Source organism: Elephas maximus, chromosome 8 (assembly GCF_024166365.1).
Source record: "Elephas maximus indicus isolate mEleMax1 chromosome 8, mEleMax1 primary haplotype, whole genome shotgun sequence".
Taxonomy (NCBI): domain Eukaryota; kingdom Metazoa; phylum Chordata; class Mammalia; order Proboscidea; family Elephantidae; genus Elephas; species Elephas maximus.
Window position 1 is genome coordinate 131,709,409 of NC_064826.1, and position 26,337 is coordinate 131,735,745.

Below are 26,337 nucleotides of genomic sequence, written 5' to 3' on the forward strand. Positions count from 1 at the left end.
AGGCCCACTCTCCAGTCGTGACTGTAGTCATTGGGGTTGACGGAAGGCCTAAGGTAAGGAACTTTACTTTTCCCCTTTCTTGTAAAGTGGGCCACAGAATGTAAAAAAAAAAAAAAGTGTGTGAGATTGAGAAACAAAAGAGGGGGAGGCCGAGATATCTGGTGGGCAGGGCGGGCGGTACTCCCCTCCATTATTTGGTTTCTACCCTTTTTGGGCCCTCTAGTTGTTATACTTCTGATTTTTAGGTCTTGTCTCCTCAAGCTTCTGATAAAGTTTTTGTCTTCCAGGCTCCAACAGTTCCGTGTTAAATTTGTGATGCAAGGGTGGTGCCTGATTAAAAAAAAACAAAACCAGAGCTCTCTTTAGAACAGATAGAGATTTCTACTCAGCTAGGCAGGACAGTGCCCTTAACCAGCAGAAGTAGCTACAGAAAAAGAGACCATCGCCCTCTTCCATAAAGCATTATGAGTAACATCTCTCTCAGGGGGTAATGAGATAGAGAAGAAGCAGGGACTGAGCCCTTAGGCAAGAAGCTCTGCAACTTGTAACTTACTCACAATACCATGTGTTTGGCTAATGACATAAAACCCCCATCCTGGAATGTGTGATAAGGAAAAAACAAATAATGTACTCCTTTGTAAGATTTTTTTTTTTTTTCAGAAGGACAGGCTCAGTCTGGTCCCTGCAGCATGCTCAGACATCTGCAAGGTGACCGATGGATGACTTCTGCCCAAGACAGTAATTGAACCCACACCACAGGAGGGACTGCACAGGTGCAACGCCCCATAATAAGTGCTGCCAACCTTCCCAGAAGCCTTTGTCACAGACTCCATCTTACTGGCAGAGTGCACACACAGGTAAGGAACTAAATAGTCACATCGAACTGAACTGCTTATACCAAAAAAAAGCATTATCTGAAATCCTAGCTGCTGATTCGCTATTACCCCACTTCCTTTTCTTAGCGAATAATAAAAGCTTGAGACAAAGACTTGTGCAAGGGAGTAGTAGCCTGCTAGAGTGCTATACACTGGGCTGCTGCCCCACTGTGCAGTGCTTTCATTTTCTAATAAAGGTTTTTCTTTCAAAAGTCAGCCAAGTCTCCGTAAGTAATTCTTTTCTTGTGGGTAAGACAAGGACTCACTTTCTGGGGTCCATGGTTCCCAGACTGTAATAGGTGAACACCTCATGCTCAGGCACCTACTGCATACAAGGAACCATGTGGGTGTGGGACAGGAGCACACAGTGAGGGCTGTGCTGGTAGGGGAGGGAGGTTACAGAAGGTTGGGACACACATGTCTCTAAAAGCAGAGCCAAGCAGGTGCCAGAGTACAGGAAAGGAGCAAGTTGGTTGGGAAATGCTCTACAGAGCAGCTGGCCTAAAGCCTGAACTAACTCAGCAGTCCACACCTGGACACTGAAAGGTCCTGAGATGGGAGTATGCGGGTGGTGGGGGCAACTGTACACCCCTACACACAACAGGCTTGGATGCGGGTTTTCAGCAGAGTCCCCAAGACGACCCCAGCACAGGCAGACCCTGGAACGGCGCCAAGACAACCAGCACTGCCATGTGCAGAGCTCACGCAGTGCAACGAAGCCACTTCTCAACACGCCAGATGCTCAGCAACAAGTGCGCACAGATTCTTAGGGAGAAACAAACTTTGCTCCAATAACTGGGCCTTGGGAGGCCACAAAGGGAGCTGCACCAGTATGCTGCAAGGGTCTGACCCAAATGCCTAATGCGGATCTGAAATGTTCTCTTTGTATAGGCTGTCCTACCGCGGCCTCCCCTCCCCCGGTACAAAGAAAACCTGTAAGACGAGGTAGAATTACACACCTTTCCTCCATCTCTCCAGGCCTGAAAAGCATAGACAGTGTGGTTCTAAGACATTTAAAAATCTATGTGTGAAATTGACAGTTGGCTACCATATGCTGTGCCTTAAGGCTAACACACAAGCAGGCCACTCCACTCCCTTGAACAGCATCCCCCAGTCCAGGGTGGGTCTGTAACAGGCCTCCTCTAAGCCATACAAACATCCTGGGGGAAAAGGTTCACAGAGAGAGCTAAAGCCACAACAAAAACTTTCAGAAGAAACTATGAAAAGTGAAGGCCCCTGGGGGATAATAAACAAAAGGAAGTGCACTGAGAATGTCAGAAGAGGAAGGGAATAGAGGGGGAGGAACAGAGTTTTTTTTTTTTTAATTCAAGTCAACAGTGAGAAACTGCTGAAACCAGCTCCGAGGAGCCTGGAGGAATACAGAGGTTTCCAGGGTCAGGTGGTTAGCAGCTCAGCCCCCCAGAACAAAGCCCAGTAGGACAGGCCCTGTAATCAGCAAGGGGTGGGGACAGACTCCACTAGCCACCCTCTGCCTCCCAGAATATAGGAGACCACAGGCAATCCAAGCAAAACCAGGAACAGGGCTTCAAACCAGTTTGAACCAGCTCAGGCACAGCTGACAAAGTGAAACCCAAAAGGATCTGAAAGGGGAAAAATGACTGGTTGAAGTCCTGGAACAGAAGACTTGGGATAGGCACAGTGAGCCCTTTCAGGGGCCTGATGCGTGAGATTGGATTACTGCCAGAACTGAGAAGAGACACATTCAAGCGGTAAGGTCGGCGGCCATCTTCAAAAGTGGGGCACCGCTGTTTCGGACTTTGTGCAAAATCCCATGGGCAAGAGATTTGGTTGCTATGCAGCATGTACACTGCACTTATTTTTTAAAAAAGAGATTAAGTTCCTAGCAGGGCTTTAACCTGTCATTTTTCCCATTCTGGTTATGGTTCCGGTTCAACCAAATTTTAAAAATTTGGGTCTGCTCCAGTGTCACTTCCTTGGCCACAAATGAACCGGAAAGAACCTGTTTGAAGCCCTGACCAGGAGTGAACTCCAACTTTTCCACTACAAAAATGCTACAAAATGTAAATTTATAGTACTCTTTTTTCTGAACTACTCATTTGAACTTTCACACACACCAAAATACTTCTGCATTTCTACAAAAAGCAAACAACTTTTCCAGACCAATTCAGATCCTGTTGTCCAGCTGGGACAGGCAGAGAGGCACCAAATGGCAAAGTAACGCCCTTTCTCCCAGGGGGCTCCAATTACCTCTCTGTGTCTGCGCCCTAAAGATGCCCTCACCAGCTGGGGGCTTCCTGGGCCCTAGCTCCACCCACCTGCCTGCCCACCAGGGGTATCTGCTGTACACAGCAGGCCCAAAAGGCAGGGGTCACAGAGCCCAGGATGCTGGGCACGTCTGATGTCCTCAACTCTAAGGAGGGCGAGAGGGTGATGAGGGAGTAAGAGTAACAGGGCAGGCAAAGAAGTCTGAGATAAGGCTTCTCAAACTTGCAGGTGCAGGGATTCCTGGGAATCGTGTTAATAAAATGCACATTCTGATTCTGCAGGTCTAGATGGGGGCCTCCAAGATTCTGCATTTCAACAAGCTTGAGGTGACGCCCACACTGCCCATACACGGGCCTGTGGACAGCACTCTGGACAGTCAGAACTAGGAGGTAAGACCTAGAGATCTACATTGAAAATTTGCCAATGAAAACCCTAATAAATCACAGAATACCATCCAAGACTTTGGCTCACTTACTTTGGGTGTATCATCAGCGGGGACCGACCGCTGGAGAAGGACATAACGGACATCAGTAAAAATAAAGGAAACCCTCCATGAGATATACTGATACAGTGCCCACAACAATGGACTCGAGCATACCAGTGATTATGAAGATGGCGCAGGACCGGACGTTTCGCTCTATTACACATAAGGTCTCCACGAGTTGGAGCCAACTCTATGGCACCTTATAAATAGTGTTAATTCTCCTGGAATTCAGATTTCTGGGGTCTGTGGAGTTGGGGTGACCCACCCAGGCATTTGCTCTGAGATCTTCTATTGAACTTTGAGACTTGAAGAAACTGGTCTTCCTTAAGTCACCTTTAGGTTAAACAATGAACCCCAAGAAACCAAACCCACTGCTCTCAAGTTGATTCCAAGTCATAGATACCCTGTAGGACAGAGCAGAACCGCCCCCACAGGGTTCCTAGGGCTATAAATCTCCACGGAAGCAGATTGCCACATCTTTCTCTCACGCAGCAGTTGATGGGTTTGAACCACCAACCTTTTGGTTTGCAGCTAAGCACTTAACCACTGTACCACCATGTCATGTCAAACAATAGCCTAGCTTAATTTGTAAAAAAGAAAAAAAAAGTTCCTCTTGGGCCTCATGAAGTATTATCTATATGCAGTCAGTTTCAAGAAACAGAAACACTAAGGTCAGGCTAGAAGCTGCATTTTAGGATAAACTTTTATTATGTAAACAGTGTTCTGGCCCTGTTTCCATGGCAATGCCGATAAGATGTGGTGTAAGAATTTTGGAATTCTTTTCATCTTCAGTACATTTTCCACTCCCCAGTGGAAATGTCACCCCAATCTGTAAATCATATATTAAATAAACATCAGTTTCTATTACTGGCTTATGAGTTTTGTTTTAACACACCTAACAACAAGATGCTTAAGAAAAAAACAACTGACGCACAAAAAGAAAACGACCATTCAGGAGAGCTGTTGGAGAAAGGCCTACCCATCTTCACTCTACATCCATTTCCAGGGTATGATCAAGTTACCCATCACTCTCTCCTGCAGAATGCTTTCATTTTGGACCTCAGGATATTTATTTATTTATTTTTTAACAGTAGAAAAGAAAAGTATAATGACATGGAAAAATGTTTGCAGTAAGTTATGAAAAAAAAAAAATACTGCAAAACAGTATTCTACAGTGAGGTGACATTTTTGTAAAAAGAAAACAAAATCCCAACTGGTATCTCTATAGCAAAGCGTCTGGAAATACGCGCTTCAAGGTGTTAATGGAAGTTGTTTCTTAAGAGGTGAAACCGTGTGATTTTTAAGTTCTGTTTTTCCATTTGTTTATACTTCTCGATTTTCCTGTTTTAATTTTTATTGTGCTTTAAGTGAAAGTTTACAAATCAAGTGGGTCTCTCATTAAAAAAACTTATATACACCTTGCTATATGCTCCTAGTTGTTCTCCCCCAATGAGACGGCACACTCCTCTCCACTCTGTATTTTCACGTCCATTCAGCCAGCTTCTGACTCCCTCTGCGCTCTCATCTCCCCTCCAGACAGGAGCTGCCCACTAGTCTAATGTGTCTACCTGAACCAAGAAGCTCACTCCTCACCAGTATCATTTTCTATCCTACAATCCAGTCCAATCCCTATATAAAGAGCTGGCTTTGGGCAAGGCTCCTGTCTTGGGCTAACAGAAGGTCTGGGGACCATAACCTCCGGGGTCCTTCTAGTCTTAGTCAGACCATTAAGTCTGGTCTTTTTACGAGAATTTGAGGTCTGCATCCCACTGTTCTCCTGCTCCCTCAGGGGTTCTCTGTTGTGTTCCCTGTCAGGGCAGTCATGGGTCGTAGCTGGGCACCATCTAGCTCTTCTGGTCTCAAGCTAATGTAGTCTCTGATTTATGAGGCCCTTTCTGTTTCTTGGGCTCATAATTACCTTGTGTCTTTGGCGTTCTTCATTCTCCTTTGCTCCAGGTGGGTGGAGAACAATTGATGCATCTTAGATGGCCACTTGCTAGCATTTAAGACCCCAGATGCCACTCTCCAAAATGGGATGTACAATGTTTTCTTAATAGATTTTGTTATACCAGTTGACCTGGTCGTTCCCTGAAACCATGGTCCCCAAACCCCTACCCCTGCCACGCTGGCCTTTAAAGCATTCAGTTTATTCAGGAGCCTTCTTTGCTTTTGGTTTAGTACAGTTGTGCTGCCCTCTCCTGTACTGTGTGTTGTCTTTCCCTTCACCTAAAATAGTTCTTGTCTACCAACTAGTGAATACACCCTCCCTCCTTTCCTCCCCATTCTCGTAACCATCAAAGAACATTTTCTTCTCTGTTTAAACTATTTCTTGAGTTCTTATAATAGTGGTCTTATACAATAGTTGTCGTTTTGCAACTGACTAATTTCACTCAGCATAATGCCTTCAAGATTCCTCCATGTTATCAAATGTTTCACAGATTCGTCGTTGTTCTTTATCAATGCGTAATATTCCATTGTGTGAACATACCATCATTTATTTAACCATTCATCTCTTCATGGGCACCTTGGTTGCTTCCATCTTTTTGCAATTTTCAACAGTGCTACAGTGAACATGGGTGTGCATATATCTGTTCATGTAAAGGTTTTTTAAAGGTTCTTATTTAGGAGTGGGAGTGCTGGACTCTATGGTAGTTCCATTTCTAGCTTTATTAAGGAAGCGCCAAATCAATTCCCAAAGTGGTTGTTCCATTTTTCATTCCCACCAGCAGTGTATAAGTGTTCCTGTCTCTCCATAACCTCTCCAATCTTTATTATTTTGCGTTTTTTTGATTTATGCCAGCCTTGTTGGTGTGAGATGGACTCTCACTGTACTTTTGATTTGCATTTCTGTAATGCCTAATGATTATGAATATTTCCTCAAGTATCTGTTAGCTACCTGAATATATTCCTTAGTGAAGTGCCTGTTCATATCTTTTACCCATTTTTTAATTGAGTTATTTGCCTTTTTGTTGTCGAGGTTTTGCAGTACCACGTAGATCTTAGAGATCAGACGCTGATCGGAACTGTCGTAGCCAAAAACGTTTTCCCAGTCTGTAGGTAATCTTTTTACTCTTTTGGTGAAGTCTTTGGATGAGCATAGGTATTTGATTTTTAGGAGCTCCCAGTTATCTACAAGGTATTTGCAATGAAGAAGTCGTTGGTCTTGCAAAATTCTATCATTCGATCTCCGGCACTGTTTCTACCACCAAGGTCATATTTTCCAACTACTGATCCTTCTTCTTTGTTTCCAACTTTCACATTCCAATCGCCAGTAATTATCAATGCATCTTGATTGCATATTCGATCAATTTCAGACTGCCGCAGCTGATAAAAATCTTCTATTTCTTCATCTTTGGCCCCAGTGGTTGGTGCGTAAATTTGAATAATAATCGTATTAACTGGTTTTAACACCTTCGTCATTGCAAATACCTTCTTTCACCAACATAAATGGCAACTATACACATGGACCTCACCAGATGGAACACAAAGAAATCAAACTGACTACATCTGTGGAAAGAGACGATGGAAAAGCTCGATGTCATCAGTCAGGACAAGTCCAGGGGCTGACTGTGGAACAGACCACTAATTGCTCACATGCATGTTCAAGTTGAAACTGAAGAAAATCAGAGCAAGTCCATGAGAGCCAAAATATGACCTTAAGTATACCCCTCCTGAATTTAGAGACCATCTCAAGAATAGATTTGACACACTGAACACTACTGACTGAAGACCAGACAAGTTGTGTAATGACATCAAGGACATCATCCATGAAGAAAGCAAGAAGTGACTAAAAAGACAGGAAAGAAAGAAAAGACCAAGATGGATGTCACAGGAGACTCTGAAACTTGGTCCTGAACGTCGAGCAGCTAAAGCAAAAGGAAGAATTGATGAAGTAAAAGAACTAAACAGAAGATTTCAAAGGGCGGCTCAAGAAGACAAAGTATTCCAATGACATGTGCAAAGAGCTGGAGATGGAAAACCAAAAGGGAAGAACACACTCAGCATTTCTCAAGCTGAAGGAACTGAAGGAAAAATTCAAGCCTTGAGTTGCAAGAGTAAAGGATTCCACGGGGAAAATACTAAACAACACAGGAAGTATCAAAAGATGGAAGGAATACACAGAGTCATTATAACAAGAAGAATTAGTTGATGTTCAGCCATTTCAAGAGATTGCATATGATCAGGAACCTATGGTACTGAAGGAAGAAGTCCAAGCTGCTCTGAAGGCACTGGAGAAAAACAAGGCTCCAGGAATTGATGGAATATCAACTGAGATGTTCAAAAAACAGATGCAGAGCTGGAAGTGCTCACTTGTCTATGCCAAGAAATATGGAAGACAGCTTCCTGGCCAACTGACTGGAAGAGATCCATATTTATGCCTATTCCCAAGAAAGGTGATCCAACAGAATGTGGAAATTATAGAACAATATCATTAATATCACATGCAAGCAAAATTTTGCTGAAGATCATTCAAAAATGGCTGCAGCAGTATATTGAGACAGGGAACTGCCAGAAATTCAGGCCAGTTTCTGAAGAGGATGTGGAACCAGGGATAGCATTACTGATGTCAGACGGATCCTGGCTGAAAGCAGAGAATACCAGAAGGATGTTTACCTGTGTTTTATTGGCTATGCAAAGGCATTCGACTGTGTGGATCATAACAAATTATGGATAACATTGGGAAGAATGGGAATTCCAGAACACTTAATTGTGCTCATGGGGAACCTTTACGTAGATCAAGAGGCAGTTGTTCAGACGGAACAAGGGGCTACTGATTGGTTTAAAGTCAGGAAAGGTGTGTGTCCGGGTTGTATTCTTTCACCACACCTATTCAATGTGTATGCTCAGCAAATAATACTAGAAGCTGGACTATATGAAGAAGAACGGGGCATCAGGATTGGAGGAAGGCTCATTAACAACCTGCGTTATGCAGATGACACAACCTTGCTTGCTGAAAGTGAAGAGAACTTGAAGCACTTACTAATGAAGATCAAAGACCACAGCCTTCAGTTTGGATTGCACCTCAACATAAAGAAAACAAAAATCCTCACAACTGGACCAATGAGCAACATCATGATGAACGAAGAAAAGACTGCAGTTGTCAAGGATTTCATTTTACTTGGATCCACAATCAAGAGCCATGGAAGCAGCAGTCAAGAAATCAAAAGATGCACTGCACTGGGTAAATCTGCTGCAAAGGACCTCTTTCAAGTGTTGAAGAGCAAAGATGTCACCTTGAAGACTAAGGTGTGCCTGACCCAAGCCATGGTATTTTCAATCACATCATATGCATGTGAAAGCTGGACAGTGAATAAGGAAGACCGAAGAATTGGCACCTCTGAATTGTGGAGTTGGTGAAGAATATTGAGTAGACCGTGGACTGCCAAAAGAACGAAAAATCTGTCTTAGAAGAAGTACAATCAGAACGCTCCTTAGAAACAAGGATGGTGAGACTGCGTCTTACATACTTTGGACATGTTGTCAGGAGGGATCAGCCCCTGGAGAAAGACATCATGCTCCGCAGAGTACAGGGTCAGTGGAAAAGAGGAAGCCCCTCAACAAGGTGGACTGACACAGTGGCTGCAACAATGAGCTCAAGCATAACAACGATTGTAAGGATGGCTCAGGATCGGGCAGTGTTTCGTTGTGTTGTGCGTGGGGTCACTATGAGTAGAAACCTACTCGATGGCACCTAACAACTACAACAACAGCCAGTTAGTTATCTAGTTTTTCTTCTGGTGTCTGTGCATTGTTAGTGATGTTTTGTGTACTGTTTATGCCATGTATTACGGCTCCTAGCACTGTCCCTATTTCTTCTTCCATGACCTTTATCATTTTAGATTTTATATTTAGATCTTTGATCCATTTTGAGTTAGTTTTTGTGCATGGTGTGAGGTACGGGTCTTGTTTCATTTTTTTGCAGATGGATATCCAGTTTGCCAGCATGGAGTTCAGGATTTTAGTGCATCCCACCGGATCCTCACAGGTTATTTTTATTCCCACTTGATAGCTGTGGAAGCTACTCTAACCAAATGACTAGGAAGTCTGACCCATGCCCCATGGGCTCCGTCCAAGTCCACAGGCCTATCATACACACACAGCCCAGGGGCAGTGACACTGCTAATCCTGGCTCAGCAGACAATGAGAGGAAAGCCACCTTGGGGCCAGGAGGCACAGGGGGAGGGTTGGGAAACAGAGGCTGAGCAGGGAAAGGCAAACATGGCTAGAAATCAGGAATCACCCTTGAGGAGCAGTGCCTGGAAAAGGAGGGCTTTGCCTGGAGAGACAAAGAGCAAAGCAGACTTCATCCCAGGCCCCTCCCTCAGGAAGGAGAAGGGGGTAATTTAAGTACAGAAGGTGTCTCTACCTTACTGTTTTTGCTTTTACTTTTAATGGCCTGGTCTCACTTTGGGGGGAGATAAACAGCTTTACTTCCCTCCCCCCAGGTTCAACTTCACAAGAGAGGGGCCACACTGGGACACAAAAGTAACATGGCATTTCCACGGGCTCAAGGTGGAGGCAAGCCCATTCATCAGGGGGCGCCTGTGCCACACCAAGCCTGGGGTGGGCTGGGCCCAGTCTGTGGGCTCCCAAGGAAGCCTGTGGGGATCACCACCATACCCCCTCCCCAAAGCATCTGAGGAAGAAATGCTCTTTGTTAAGCTCCGTCCTTCCAGTGGATCTCGAGCTGGCAAAAGACTCAATGTAGTGACCAACCATTCTGGATTCAGAATCACAGAACTGAGGTTACAGCTAAAAAGTTTCCAAAGTTAACCTGGGCAACTCTTCCACTTCCCAGTCAGAGACCTATGCCGGTGGAAATCAATGACCAAGGACACCCAGCACCAGTGGCAAAGCCGGGACTCAAACACCTCTCTGTGAGTCTTCCAGAGCACATGCCCCTCGCGCTCAACCTCTCCCAACCTAGCTGGGTCACCTACCCCAAAAGCGGTATCTGGGTTTCCGTGCACTTGAGTTCTCACTTTAAGTATTCAGGATGTTACATCATTTGCTAAAATAAATGAGGATACCCCAAGGTACAAGCCTGGGGGCAGAGGGTGCTGTTTCCTAATTTGCAGGCTATGGCTGATGATGAGATTCCAGTAAGACAGCCAAGCCAACCTCAAGAGGGGTGGGTATTGACTGATAGGGGAAAATAAAACTAAACATGTGGACAGCATGGGAGCTAAGTTCCTACATAAAACAAAATAGCTCTGCACTTCAGAGGTGGGCAGCTTCACATTCTGGCTGTGGTTTGGAAAACAGGGCAGTTTGGGTTGGGGGGAAACACCTCCACAAAGAACATCAAAGAGTGGGCAGGAGGGTGACCTTACACTGGGGTCAAACAGGCCCCCAAAAGAGTTCATTTTACCCACCAAAAACTGACGGGAGGGCATTCGGACCATTTAAGTGTGAAGGGGTAGAGGGTGGTTCCCCTCAGCTACAGAATAATTCCCACAACCATCCTCAGACCAAAAGAAACTATTTTCTCAACCACCTGTGACGCGACTTCTAAGAGCTATGCCTACGCCCATTTCAATAAGGACACAGAGATAAAGGAAGACGCACTTGGTGCCTGGAAGCAGCCTCTTCTGCCAAGTAAGTGCTCTGACAGGCTCTCTCTCTGTCTCGCTCTCTCTCTCTCACATCACACACCCAGGGGCCACAAACCGTCAGCCCTCTCTCTGGCCCCCTGTAGGGTGGCCAGCACTCTGATCCAGTAAGAAAGGAAAGACCCTGTCAAGGCAAAGAGAAAGCTGTCCCGGTGGGGAGCTGGAGTACGCTAGGGGTTGCCAGGTCTTTTCTGGGAGGGAAGATTCGTGTCTAATGGCTTCCATCAGTACTGAGCCTCCTGCTGCCTGCTGCCACCTGAGACTGAAGAGCTCAGAGGTGGCAGAATAAAGGAAAGTGGCTGTAGGGACAGGGACCTGGGCTGAGCTCTGAGGCACAAAGAGGGGGCTTGCAAGGCTGACAGCAACCCAGCCACAGGCCTGGCCCCACCCAAAAGGCACATTTGGGCCAGGAGAGCCCGGCTCAGCCTACTCCGTGGGTGGCAGACAGGCAGGTGGCCTACAAGCAGGGCACCGGTCACCCAACTCACTGCACAGCTGCTCAGAACTTTTCCCCAGGGGTGCTGGGCAGAGCACAAGGGCTGAGGGGAAGGGACAGAACTGGAGATGGGGGAGATGGGGGCTGGCAGAGATATCCACAAGGGGCGGTGTCAAGCAAGAGAGCAGGCCTAGGCTGGGCAAGAGCTGGGCAGCTAACTGAGCACCAAGGACCATAAGAGGGGCCAGAATAGACTTCTATTAAGCATAACGGGCTCCTGCTTCAGCAACAATAGCATCGTCAGTCACCCTCCCCCACAAAAACCCACTATGGGAGGCAGCAGGAAACCAGGGCAGAGCCCATGAATAGCTCTACTGTCCATCCCCAGGTCCCACCCCGTCAGCCCCACAGGTCAGCCCTAGCTGCCATCGCCACAATAGAACACTGTGTAGCAGAGGCCCAACCCTGTAAAACAAAGCTGTGGGCAGGGGAAGCTCTGGGCTTCTCAGGGTCTACACACAATGGTGGTGGCCAGGGCAGGGAAGCAGACTGCAACACTACCATACTGGGGCATGACGGCCACCTTTCCATTTAGGGAGTATCTGCCGGCCAGAGCCACACATCTGGGCACACAGTGGCCACAGGGGTGGGGAACCTCTAGAGACCTCCCGGGAGGGAGCAGATGGCACCAAAGTGGGCCTTCTGTCATAGCCTATAAGTACCTCTCACCTCCCTCACTTGTCCCAGGAGAAAAAATTCATCTGGCCTGTGCCCTGGTGGCACAGTGGTTAAGAGCTCGGCTGTTAACCAAGAGGTCAGCAGTTCGAACCCACCATCCACTCCTTGGAAACCCTATGGGGTAGTTCCACTCTGTCCTATAGGATCGCTTTGAGTCGGAACCAACTCGATGGCAACAAGTTTCGCTTTTTCAGCCTTACCCTTTGTTTCTGCACAGAAAGGAAGCTGCCTGCTTGAAACAGAAAACCCATCTATTATTTATAAAGAAAAAAAGGGCTTTTAAAATGACAGGTTGGCAGTCAGGCCCAATATAGCCAGAAGTCGGGCAGGGGGTGGGGGATCCCAGTGCAGTGAGGGCCAGACCCTCGTGCCAATCCCTGAAACGGGAGAATCTGTCTTCTGAAAGTCCATGCCCGGTCCCAGCCTTCTGTTCCACCAAGGCCCTTTCTTCAGGCAGCCCAAGCTCAGTACACTCGTGGGGGCCGCTTACCACAGGCTCAGGGAAGCCTGCCTCCTCACACTCACATCCGCCGGGTGCACAGCCTCATGGCGCAGCAGGTGCAGCCAGAGCTGCAAAACACAGGTGGTGGTGGTGCTCGTGGAGACAGGTGGACCCAGTGGACCAGCATGCCAGCCCCGTCCCCGCCCCCACCCCACCCCACTGTGCTCCCTCCAGCTCTAGCTGCCGCATTGTAGAACTACAAGATCCCTCCAGAAGAAAACCTCAGACACTTTTTTCTCCCTCTCTGAATCATCCAGCATGATCTCTTCCTGCCAGGCACCTGATGCCCTGCTCCAGGTCTAGCCGTCTCCACAGAAGCGACAGGTAAGGCATTCACCCAACAGCATGGCTTGCAGAAGCACACTGGATGCAACCTCTGTGCCCAAAGCCACGGCACACACGTACAGAAGACTGCATGCCACGTGAGAGACCAGACCGTGTGTGTGGAAACTGAACGGCCCCGAGGCGAATCTAGGGTGACGAGCTGCAGGTCCAGAGCAGCGTGCTCAGTGAGCCCCCCCTGGGAACACATGTCTGGTGTACAGAGACGCCTGACTAGGCACTGAACATCTGCTGACTGGCCTCTGGGGGCAGAGCTGAAAGGACCCGGGGTGGAAATACTCATTTTCCTCTATAACTTTTGGTGATTTTTTTTTTAATCGTGTATATACATTCAAAATAAATTTTAAATTAATATTTAAAATGCCTAATGCTTGTGGCTGGAAGCACAAAAGATTCAACAGGCAGCTTCTGATAGCTCCCCAGAACAAGGAGTGGGGGAGGGGCAAGGAGCAGAGGGGGAGGAGGGAGGAAACGAGAGAAAGGAGGACAGAGAGGGAAGGGTTTGCCAGCTTCTGGGATAAAGAGAGGCTTAGCAACTCAGCTCCTGCTTACAACTCCACCTCAAGTCCCGCAACAAAAAGTCGTTTTCCCAGGAAGAGCAAGAGTAGGCTGTGACAAAGGCAGAAGGCAAACCTAAAGCTATTCCACACCAGGCTCCTCCACATAAGACTGAGAACCCTGTTACAGACTGAATTGTGTCCCCCAGAAATGTGTGTCAACTTGGCTAGGCCACGATTCCCAGCACTGTGTGGCTGTCCTCCATTCTGTGATGTGATGTGATTACCTGTCTGTTGTAAACCCTAACCTCTATGAGGTTAATGAGGCAGAGTTAGAAGCAGTTAGTTAATAAAGCAGGACTCAATCTACAGGATTACGTTGTGTCTTCAGTGGATCTCTTTTGAGACATGAAAGCGAGAAGAGAGACAAGTGGACCTCCGACTACCAAGAATGAACAGCCAGGAGGACAGTGCATTCTTTGGACCTGGGGTCTCTGTGCTGAAAAGCTCCTAAACCAGGGGAAGCTCCATGACAAGGACCTCCTCCCGAGCTGACAGAGAGTGAAAGCTTTCCCCTGGAGCTGACATCCTGAATTTGTACTTCTCGCCTCCTAGACTATGAGGGAATAAATTTCTGCCTGTAAGGCCATCCACTTGTGGTATATCTGTTATAGCAGCACTAGATGACTAAGACAGGCCCCAGGTAGGGGGTGGAGGGGCAGTAGCTCATGTGTCCTGGGCCTCCAGCAAGAACCCTTCTCAGGACCCTCCCCAGTCATCAGTGAGCTCTAGGTCCCAGTGTTAGGAGCACATCCCAATTTCAGCAGCTAAGGAGAGATATTCCAACAGATTTCTAGGCCTGGCTCAACTCCTAAACCCACCCAGTGCCATCGAGTCGACTCCGACTCATAATAGGACATACTAAAAACAGTTTCTCCAAAATCCTAGCTCAAAACCCCAATCCCTTAACCCCTAAACTCCATGTACCTTTCAGGAAATGGAAGCAGCAAGATGGAGTTATGAGATGCAGCTGTTATTTATTCCTTGCTAAAGGAATACACAGATGTTGTTTAAAAGCCTCCTTTACCTGGCACGTCAATCACTACTCCACACTCAGAAGGCCTGACGCAGTTCCCCCAAATGATGTTCCCCCTAAGGAACAATAAAAAGCCATCTCAGTCTCCCCTGCTTCTGACGACAACACTCTGCCTTAGAACCAGGCCTGGCCAGGCCATCCGGGTGAGAACTGGGGGGCATCCATGAACCACGCTCTTCCTGGACAGAATTCCTCCCCCAAAGTTGCCACAGCAGACACGCCCAGGCCACAAAGAAGGGAGACTAGCCAAAGGAAGACACGTATCTGGCTCCCCTCTTGTAGGACATGCCCTCTGACCTTCTGAGGGCTGGTAAAACATTCAACAAGTAGCCTCAAAATTAAGGAGCACAAACAAGACTTCCCAAATAGCATCATGCTGGCTTCTGGAGCCCTCATACCTCAGCCACTGGAAGCAACGTTTTGCCCCTTTCCATGGGCCCAGCACAAGCCCTCAGCAGCTCCTGCCCAGCCCCACAATCTCATCAGACCAAGCACAGGCCTCCCCAACACCCAGGCAGTCACCTTCGCTGATGACTACTCTACCACTTCATCTGTCTTCCACAGACAGCAGCTTCAGGGGTGCCCTAATCCCAAGAGCCCCTGGTGAAATGTGCACACCCCACCCCATAACTGGGCACATGCCACTCCCCTCTTCTCCCACAATGCCTTCTCCTCAGCATCCCAGAGGCCTGGGAACGACCCACACCACCTCCAACTCTGTTCTTGGCAGCCACCTCAAATGCACGTTACAGCGTTACTTGTTTCACAGGAATCAGCTTAGCTGCACAGAACGCCCCTCTTTCTCTGCAGGGGTGGGGAAGACCCCCACTGTGGCCAATAGGTTCTCTTCACATGCCCTTTTTTCCCACAACAGTGGTCGCCCTGGTTCCCAAAAAGCCGGCTGTAGAAACAGGAGCGGCCCCAGGAGTAGGAGAGACACCAAACAGGGCCGTTGGTGCAGAGGGCCTAGGGCAAGCTGGTGGGACTGAGCAAGGAGAGGAGGGGACAATGACAACGGGCTGACTGGACTCAGGGATCCAAGGCCTCACCCAGAAGCTTCAGCCCAGAGGCATTTGCAGTGCACCTTCCAGGCAGGGGGAGGAGAGCAGGAGCAGCACCTCCCCTAGCCCAGCGAGCCAAAGGGACAGCAGTTCCTGGACACCTGGGTGAGGGAGAGGCATCCACAAAGTCGGCAGAATGGCTCACCGACCAGGATGCACAGGAGAGCAGGCTCAGAGGGGCAGGTCAGTATCGCGCCAAGGAAGAGATGACGCAGGGAACTGCTGTGCTCTGAGAGCCAACAGACCACACTACTCCCTGGATGCAGTGGGCATCCAACAGGCCGGGAACATGGAGCCAAGACATGCTGAAAAGAAAAGGACCTGGGATTCTGAACATGAGGAAAGGAGGCCCTCAGGGGCAGACACTGCTCCTAAGGGGCAAGTGTGAGTGAGGATGAGCTCAGGCCAGTGCAAGAACGGTGGACACTGTCCAGCATGCGACATGGAACTGCCCAAGTCTTCCTGGATTGGGGCTGGAACTAGGCTCTGCCACCAAGATCTAGGGAACATAGCCTGACTCCTGGCCCAGGGCTGAAGAGCTGAAACAAGACAGTCAATCACAAGCCAGCCGATGTCAGAGAGGTCACTGGAGAAGAGCAGGGGCTCTGTGGCAGCGGTCAAACAGGCTGCCAGGAGCAGGGCCATGGCACAGCTGAGTGGGTGCCTCAGGCTGGGAATCAACACCTTCTTGCTGTTGAGAGCCCCACCACAGCCTGAACCGCCGCAGTGGGTAGGGGGCCCAGTCGTCCCTCCCTGGGGGATCCAAATCTGAAGCCAAGTGGCCATCTTCCTTATTCCACTTGCCACTCTCCAATAAGCCCAGGTCTCCTGAGCACCTCATGGGCCTCTGATGCTAGACGCACAAGGTTCACCTTGGAGTGGTACCCTGGGGTATGCTGCTGCCCTCGGCCTCCCAGGCTCACCACTCAGACTCAGGTGCAGAGAAAGAATTTGAGGACACTCATTCCCTCAGCACGACCTACTCCTCAAAGCCTCTTTTTTTTTTATTTTCAGTCTCTGGTTCCTGCAGAGTAGACGAGCACAGACCCCAATAGCTGGCGGATGCGCTGCAGAAGACCCAGAGAAAGTCCGCGAGCATGCCAGCCTCGACTCCTCCCACCCCTCCCAAACCTTACCATCCAGGAGCCAGGGCTCTGTCAGGCCCTGCCAGAGGCCTCCCGCTCCTCCAGCTCACACTGACATCATCCTTCTGCTTCCCAGTGACCAAGCTCTGGCCTGGTCACCAAGCTCCTGCATGCACACTGTGGTTCTGCACAGGACCATCAGATTGCAGAGGGAGGAGTCAGTGCCTCAGCTTCCTCCCCTATCCTGCTGTACCTGGGCCTGGACACTCACACAACCAAGTAGTCTCATGACCAGGGACTCGAAAGTGTAATCCCAAATTCCAGGGGGCACAGAGAGTCTAAGGAAATTCGGGAGCGCCCCCGAGGCCACTTTAGAGCCAATCACCACAAGAGTCATGCAGGCCCAGTTTCAGCTATCTAGCTGAAAAAGACACCAGGCTCTAGGGCCCTCTTCCTGGCGCTCAGCTAGGGAGCAGAGCGAGCCCTGGTGGCACAGTGGTTAAAGCACTTGGCTGCCAACCAAAAGGCTGGCAGTTTAAACCCACCAGCTGCTCCACGGGAGAAAGATGTAGCATCTGCTTCTGTAAAGATGTACAGCCTTGGAAACCCTATGGGGCATTCTACTCTGTCCCATAGGGTCACTATAAATCGGAATTGACTTGACTAACAGCCTTGGAAACCCTATGGGGCATTCTACTCTGTCCCATAGGGTCACTATAAATCAGAATTGACTTGACTACAACGGGTTTTTCCACCTTCAACCTGCCCAACCCCATCAGATTACCAGGCTGGCCAGTCTGCTTGGATGCCTCTGAAGCAAAAATCGAGGCTGGCTCAACTCCGCTCTGCCCCACTCAACTCCACTGGGCCCACAGAGGGCAGGAACTGGGGACCATCTCCTGGCAAGCACTCTGCTGAGAGCCATCAGCCCCAATCCAGACTGTCAGGCCCCAACTCAGGGGCTTTCAGATCCTGCTTCTCAAACCCGATGCTCGCATTTAAGCTCACAGCAACCCTGTGAGACAGGAAGGACAGCCTTCATTCTCCCTGCTTTACAGATAAGAATACCTAGTCCAAAAGAAAAAAATGAAAATCCAAGACTTGTCTAGATCACTCGGCTGGAAAGGAGCCACAACCCAAAAGCTGGCCTCCCCGCTGCTGGGTGTATGAGCTAGGGAGTGTTATTCACCCTTGCGGTGTAGGCCAGATCCACACTTCCACTGTCCAGGCCCCACGCTGTCTGAACCCAAGACGCACAGAAGAGGAAACAGTGCGCAAACATTCCGCACACCACAGACCGACTCAGTCACAGCTGCTCTAATGGAGGCAAACCAGACACAGGCGTTCACCTAGGCCAAACGTTCTCGCCTCCTCAAGGACTGCCTCCTCTCCTCAGGTGGGAGAATAGCAGCTCTGTAAAAGAGGATAAAAATGTACCTAAGGAGAGTGAGTTAAGGCTATGCAGAGGAACATGGTCTCACCCTCCACCAGTGTCTCCTGGCCCTGCTAGAAGTCATCAGAAACCAAGCAAGTGAAGAAACACACAGGTTCAAGGTCCAGTGTGTGCCTGGCTCTTTAACGCCCTGCCACTGTAGCTGAAGGTGAGAAATTCAATTAACAAAGGGGGGGATTCCACCCTTCAGTATCCCCACCACCTCTTCCTTCCCCACCCCAGACCGGCAAGCTCAACCCCAGATCCCAGAAAGGGGAGGGGGAAGGCAGGGCCTGCCAGTGTGCCTGGACAGGCTTCAGGTGCTCGCCATATTCAGGTAGGGGCTGAAGAGCATGCCGTCATGCCGTTGGGGCTGAGATGCCAGGGAACTGAAGGTGAGCAGGAGCCTCCTTGCCTCCATAGACACTGGCACCTGTCTTTAAAGGCCACCAGGACCCCAGCAGCAGGGAACAGGGATCAAGGACCAAGGTCACAGCCCCCAGCACAGGGTCTGGGGCTGCACACATACACAATGAGAGTTCTCAGTCTAAAATTCATAAAGACAGAAAGTAGACAGGAAGTTACCTGGGGCCAGGGGAACGGGAGGGGAGCATTACTGCTTAAAGGTTATAGTGTTTCTGTTTGGGGTGATGAAAACATTTTGGAAATAAATAATGATGGCTGCACAATATTCTGAAAGTAATAAATGCCTTATAGTTGTATACTTGAAAACGATTAAAATGGCAATTTTATGTTATATATATTTTACCACAGTAAAATTTAGAAAAAAAGTTCTTAGCCAGGAATTAGGCCTGGGTCCAAGAATGACTGAATGAATAAATGAATGAGGAGACCCAAGGAGCTGAAATAACTTGGGCAGAGCCAGGGGAGCATGCTGCCCCCGCAGAGCTGCCTGCCCTCGTGTACACTCTGGTCACCATACCGCTGCCCTGCCAATGTGGCACCTCAGCCCCTCTTTACTTTGAACAGTGCTTCTCTGACTAGCCCACAATCACTGTTCCACGCAACACAGAATGGTAACACGCCACAAGACGGGGACCCCAGACCTGGGCAGGGGTCAAGAAGGCAGGCAGTGTGGGAGGAACCAGCCTGCTCACCAGTGCTTCCAGTCCTCTTTCCCCGCCCCCTGGAGGTGTGACCATGTGACTGGCTTTGGCCAATGAAGTGCCACTTCTAGGTGGAAGCTTTAAGGGCCAGGTCTAGACCCACCCTGCTCTGTCCCTCTGCTAAACTGACCAGGAATATTCCAATTAATCAGCAGTAAGGACAACAGAAAGACACGCAGTAATGGGTACAAGGTGTAAGGGAGAAATAAACCTTCGCTGCTTTAAGCCGTAGAGATTCGGGATTGTCGTTACCACCAAAAACCAAACCAAACCCGTTGCCATTGAGTTGATTTCGACTATAGGACAGAGTAGAACTGCCCCATAGGGCTTCCAAGGTGGATTCCAACCGCCAACCTTCTGGTTAGCAGCCATAGCTCTTACCCACTGCACCACAAGCAAACTTTAATCTGCCCTGTTGAAAACAAGCAGCGACTCTCCAATCTTCTATCCAGGGCAGCCTAGGGAGATGCCAGGCAATCAGCAGGAGTTCCCAGACACCTGTTGTGTGCCCACGCTGTGCTAGAGAGATGAGGACGCATTCAGAAGCAGGCGTAAGTTTATCTGCACTGAGGAAGTCTTAGGTCTACGTGGCCCAGGCTTGTTAATGTATGTTAATCGACTTTAATCATCTCTGGAAGGAAGATATTGTTCTAAAAATGAGGAAACCCAGCTCATCCTGAAACCTCTGGACCAGTTTCCTCATCTGTAAAATGGGGCCATTAGCCATACAGGGTTGTTGCAATGAATCAAATGAGTTAATACAAGAAAAGCTTCCAGGACAGTGCTCGGTTCTTCTACTACCAGCTTTCCACACTGTCAAGCCTACAGCAGCATTTTTGTAACCTTGTCCATAGCATTTACTTGACTGTAAACCCAACAAAAGTTTCCCAGAACACGATGCACTCTATCTAAAACCAAACCAAATCCAGTGCTGTCAAGTCGATTTCGACTCATAGCGACCCTTTAGGACAGAGTAGAACTGCCCCATAGTGTTTCCAAGGAGCGCCTGGTGGATTCGAACTGCCAAGCCTTTGGTTAGCAAGCCGTAGCACTTAACCACTACGCCACCAGGGTTTCCAGTGCACTCTATAAATAGGCACTGCCAAACTGAATTCTACCCCAGGTGAAGTTAAACAAGCGGTTAAGTCAAATTCTGAGCATGTGGTGGCCGGAAGTGAGGCCTCAGGAAATGTTTCCAGAACTCAGGGCTCCCCTGGCCTCCTAGAGAATTTCACTACAACCAAGTGCCCCCCCGCCAACCAGGCAGCCTCATCCTCCTAATCCCAAATATTGGAAGGAAGGCACACTCACGTGTCCCCCGAGACAAACAGCCATTCAGTTGGCAAATGGGGTAATGTCCCTAGGTAGCCTACCCTTCAGAGCCCCCTCCTCTCAGTATCCTTTCTTCCTAGAGACAGCCACAAGCCTCCAGAAGCACCAGTGGGCTCAGACTCATTTGCCTAAACAAGGCTAAGCCAAGACTGAGCTCACATCAGTAAATACTACTGAGAACCAATTGCATGCTCAGCCTGGGCTCTAGGACCCCTGGATGCTCATGGCCAGTCAGTGAGCTGTGAGCCCTGCACCGGCCTCACGGACTTCCATCGAGGTGTGTGAAATGAAATTAAGGATCTCATCAGGCAGTCCTGCAAAATCTGTGAAGTGAAAAATCAATGAACTCCCCAAATGAAGAAGGGGTGCAACAAGGTGAGACACAACGAGAGCGGGAGGGGAGAATCCCCCTAGTGGCCTGGGCTTCCAGGGCCCTGAACCTTAGACATTTGGGGTCCTCGGGACCAGACAAAGCTTGGAGACAGCCCTGGAAAGAAGTGGAAGGGCATATGAGGTCATGGCTGTGGAGTGTGGGATGCATTCAGAGCATGCAAGAGCAGAGGAGGGTCTTGGAAGGACCAGGTGCCTGGACCAACCAACAACTGGATGTAGAGGAGACAGAGAGGTGTGGGGTGCTCCTATAGCCTGGGCCCCAGGTTTCCCTTCACAAACAGGGAAGGCTGGCATTCAGCAGGTGCTAACTTTTTCTTCAAGTCATAGGTCAAGGGGCTCGAGAAGGCTGCTTTTGAGGATTTGGCAGGCAGCTGGATCCACTCCCACCCCCAAGACCTTCCACCAAGGAGGCCACTGCAGAGGGCACACCTGAAGAGGCCTCAATGCAAGCTCTGCGCTACGGCCGGACGACCCCAGGTTCCCAGACTCCAGCGCCCGGGACAGGCAGGCAGCGCACACACCACGTGCTCACGGCTCCGGCCAGCCACCAGGCCGGGGGGTGGGGGGGGGCCGGGACAGGACTTCCTCCGCCTCCCACGGCAGGGACCGCTATTCCCCAGCTTCATGTCCCTGAGACAAATGTCCCTGAAGTATCAGGTCGAAGTCTCTATACACACACCCACTTCCTACCCACCCATACACCCACTTCTCTCGGGGTGGAGCAGTGGCCTGGAACGAGCCAACTCTATAGTCACAGACCCAACTCGGCCCAAGCTCCGGCTGGGTCACCACCTACTCGAACTTGAGCCGCCCCAAATTCGCGGGGGATAGAGTGGGACGCGCGGCCAATGTAGGGGACTTGGAGCACGCCCACGGCGAGGCGAGGGGAGAGGGCGTTGTCCCAGAAGCCCACTCCGGGGCGGCCTAGCGCCCAGGAAGAGGAGGCGAGCACCGTGCCAACGCCCCGCATAGGCCTGCGACCCAGCCGGAAGGCGCGCCCACCCCGGGGTTCGCGGCTGGGGGCAAGGGGAGAGCGCCGGGCGGGGGTAGGGGTGGGGGTGGGGGCGGCGGCCGGCCCCTCCCTCCCCTGGCACTCCCGACCCCGCCCGTGAACGTGACTGGGCGAGAGCAAGGGCGACTGACCCGGGGCCCCAGCGGGTCGCCCACCGCGGTTCCCACTCCGCCGGGAGCCAGAGGAGTTCGGTTCAGCGGGGTCCGCGCTGAGGCCTCCAGCCCCTCGCGGGCAATCCGGGCAGACAAAGCCGGCGCCCGCCCCCGGGCTGGAGGAAGGAGTCCGAGGGCCGAGGCAGGACCGGGGAGCAGTCCTAGTCTCCGGAGGGTGCTCGGGGAGTCGGTCCCAGACAATGAGGGGCAGGGCCCGGCGCTCCAGCGGGGTACCGTGGCTACTTACCTGGGCGCGGCGGCGCGGCCCCGCTCGGCCGAAGAAGTTAGAATAAGTTCGGCGGCGTAGGACCTGAGGGCGCGACTCCCGCCGTCCTCGCGACGGGGGCGGGGCGCGTAGGGGCGGGGCGCGCAGGGGCGGGGCTGGGGACGCGGGGTCCGTGGAGGAAGGGGCGCCGCTCTCCCCGGACGCTGCCGGCGAAGCCCGCGCGCTCCGCCCTGCCCCTGCCCCCGCCCTTGCCGGCCCGGGTCCCCTCCCCCGCCGCGCCCCGCCTCCCAGCTCGCGTCTCCAGCCTCCGCCGCGAGGGCCCTGGTCCCGGCCCGCCCCTTTGTCCCGCTTTGGGCGGTGCCGGAGCCGGAGCCGAGGGCGGGCCCGGTGCGCGCAGGCCCCGGGTTCGCAGCGCCGACCGAGGACGGATCCGGGTGGGTAGTTGTGATCGCCGAGCGCGCTTGGCGGAGGTGCGCTGTGCGGACGCGGACCCGGCCGAGCCCCGGCTAGGCGGGACCTGAGCCGGGGAGAAGCGTTAGCTGTGGGGGCCGCGGGGAGGCCACATCTCGGTGTGGGGGATTACCGGGTAGGGTGGGCGAAGGAGTTTGGAAAATGGCTGTGTTGAAAATAGAAGGCGTTCCTGCCCGCGCTAGAAGCTGGGAGTGGGAGCAGTCTCCAGGAGTAGTAAATTAAGATTTTTACATCTCTGGAAATTGCACGGCGAGGACTCACTTCGTCTAGCCTTGGTTCCCAAAATACTGCGCTTTGTTTGAACTGCCTGCTGAGATTTGTGCCTCGCCTTCATTCTAAGGAGATGACTTGGGGGGGGTGGGGACGACGGGATGGAGGGGGTATCCACACGACTGGCAGGGTTCAGAGATAACAAAGGTGGCCTAGGGTCGTAGGGTCCCAGCGCTCTGAAGACAACATGAAACACGAGCTCTGTTTAACTGGGCTCGGAATTGCACACATTGTAGTAATAGCGACCAACAGGTTAAGCCCAGTGTAAGGAGGAAAACTTGAAATCCAGACTGTTCAGTCCGTTCCTAGCTTTTTGCTGAGGAGCCGCAGCCTGTCTGTGAGGCCCCAGGTGGTCAACGACCTCTGTGGGGAACCTTCAGCAGCTGGTTGTTGAGTGCTTGCTTTGTGCTGACTCTAAACAAACAGGACAGCTGAGACGACTTCTTCCAAAACTAAAGCAAAAGCTGGGACAAAAGCGAGGGGCTGGGATAGAGAATAAGAAATATCATAGGTGGTGCAGTCAGGGAAAACTGGGAGGAGGTGATGTTGAAATGGAGGCCAAAAGAACAAGGACTTTACCTTAGGGAAAGTAGGGCAGAGACATTCCAGGTAGAGAGAATAGTGTGCCAAGGCCCTGAGAAGGCAAAGCTCTGGATGTTTCAAGCAGCTGGAAGAAAGCTGTGTAGCTACAGCCTGAGAGTCTGGGCAGGAGAAAGTGGGAGGTAGGCAGTGGCTGGACCATGCAGGGCCTGGGGGCCATGCCAAGGAATTAAGAGTTGTTATTAAGGCCTTGAGGGGTTTTACAGAGAAGAGTAGCATGTCCTGATTTACTGCTAAGTGAAGGGAAAATTTAGTGGGTAGTAAAAACAAAAAAAAATCCATTGCTGTCAAGTCGATTCCAACTCATAGCAGCCGCATAAGACAGAGTAGAACTGCCCCATAGGGTTTCCAAGGAGCACCTGGTAGATTCGAACTGCCGACCTTTTGGTTAGCAGCCAATCTCTTAACCGCTACACTACCAGGGTTTCCTAGTGGGTGGTAGGCAAAAATAAAAGCAGGGGCCAATTAGACTGACCTGGTGGCTTGTATTCAAGAGGTAGCCAGTAAGATGCGTTGAGAGATGCTGTTTTGGACATGGACGTAAGGGAAGAAAAGAGATACCAAAGATAACTCAGGTTTCTGGCTGAGCAAGTGGACAGTGCCTCATTTATTGATGTCTTGGTCATCTAGTGCTGCTATAACAGGAATACCACAAGTGGATAGCTTTAACAAAGAGAAGTTTATTCTCTCACAGTCTGGTTGGCTACAAGTCTGAATTCAGGGCGCTGGCTCCAGGGGAAGGCTTTCTCGGTCTGCGCTGGAGGAAGGTCCTTGTCATCAGTCTTACCTTGGTCTGGGGGCATCCCAGTGCAGGAACCTCAGGTCCAAAGGGCGCCCTCTGCTCCCAGCGCTGCTTTCTTGGTGGTATGGGGTCCCCCTGTCTCTCTGCTCACTTCTCTCTTTCATATCTCAAAAGAGATTGGCTTAAGACATTATCTAATCTTGTATATCTTGTCAATATAACTGCCACTGATCCATCGCATTTCATCATGTTAATAGGATTTACAACACATAGGGAAATCATATAAAATGGTGGGCAATTACACAGTACTGGGACTCACGGCCCAGCTAAGTTGACATATATTTCGGGGTGACACAATTCAGTCAATGACAGATGGGGTAGCCTGAGGTTAAAGGACCACATCTCAGGGAGGACCATCAAGAGTTTTAACCATGTTGAATTTGAGATGCTGGTCAGACAGCCAGTGAGTTTTCCAGGTACTGGGCACTCAGAAGAGAGGCCTGGGCTGGAGGTGCACACTTTGGGAGGCATCATCCTAAAGATGGCAAAGGCCATGAGGAGGTCACCTAGGCTGAGGAGATAGATGCAGAAGGGGAGGGGGCTTAGGAGGGACCCAGGGGAGGTGACAGAGAAGCGAGACCAAGAAAGAAGACTGAGAGACCCTGTCCGGGGAGGTAGGAGAACCAGGAGAGAACTGTATTCCAACGACCGAGAAAGAGTTTCTGGAAAGGGGTGGTCAGCTGTGTTAGTTGTTGTTCAGAGATCAGGTAAGATGAGGACAGAGAAGAGCCTGTTGGCTCTAGCAACATGCAAGTCACTGGTGACCAGTGTCCCGGGAGTAGTGGGATGGAAGGCAGACCGTGGTGGAGCCATCATATTTGCAGAAAATGTTTAACAAGGGAACAGAGATGGAGAGGAATCTAGAACAGGATATGGAATAACGCGAAGCTTTGGTAAAGATTGCCAGTTGCTCCTAATAGCCATTCTCCCCCCTTTTCCTTCACAACAGAATTTCTAATTCTAGCTTGTCACATGGTTTCCCAAAGTAAAGACAGGTTTTTCAGCCTCCCTTGCAACTAGGTATGGTCATGTGACTCAGTTCTGGCCAACAGAGGTAAGTGGAGGTATCCATGTGCTACTTCTGGGAACTAGCTTTGAAGGGCAGGGGTGTGCTTTCCTCACCCGTTCCTCTTCGCTCTTCACTGATACATAGTGGTGTGATGGCTGGAGCTCAAGCAGCAACAGTGGACCTTGAGGTGGAAACCATGTGTTTGGGATGTTAGAGGAACAAGTTAGAATGAACCTGGATTCTTAATGTTTGAGGAGCCACCACACCTGCTCTTGGCTACTTACTTTGTGACTTTGTACATAAGAGAAATAACAAAATATGTCTTGTTTAAGCCTCTGTTTTCTGGCGCTTGTAGCCATATCTAGTTCTAATATCGACAGTTTTATTAAAATACGAGAGTTACTAGAGCATGTTTGCAAGGTGATAGGAATGGTCCAGGAGGGATGGCAAAGTGATGAATTTGAAAGGGGATGGGACAGGGGCACTAGTGGAGGCGTGACCTCTGATAGAAGGGGCAGAGGATGTGGAGGTGGAG

At 50.2% G+C, this 26,337-nt stretch overlaps 1 protein-coding gene and 1 long non-coding RNA gene across 3 annotated transcripts in view; one reads left to right on the forward strand and one right to left on the reverse strand.

Moving 5' to 3' along the window:
- Positions 1 to 22,789, reverse strand: part of TSPAN14 (tetraspanin 14) — an 89,029-nt gene extending 66,240 nt beyond the window's left edge. Inside the window, exon 1 of the mRNA XM_049894726.1 lies at positions 22,672 to 22,789. The gene's annotated coding sequence lies outside the window, so the exon portion shown is untranslated. The remainder of the gene's footprint in view (positions 1 to 22,671) is intronic.
- Positions 22,790 to 22,966: 177 nt separating this feature from the next.
- LOC126082255 (uncharacterized) overlaps positions 22,967 to 26,337 on the forward strand; it is a 38,927-nt gene continuing 35,556 nt past the window's right edge. For both annotated transcript variants that reach the window (XR_007518515.1, XR_007518514.1), the window contains exon 1: positions 22,967 to 23,084. This is a non-coding gene — a long non-coding RNA (uncharacterized LOC126082255). The remainder of the gene's footprint in view (positions 23,085 to 26,337) is intronic.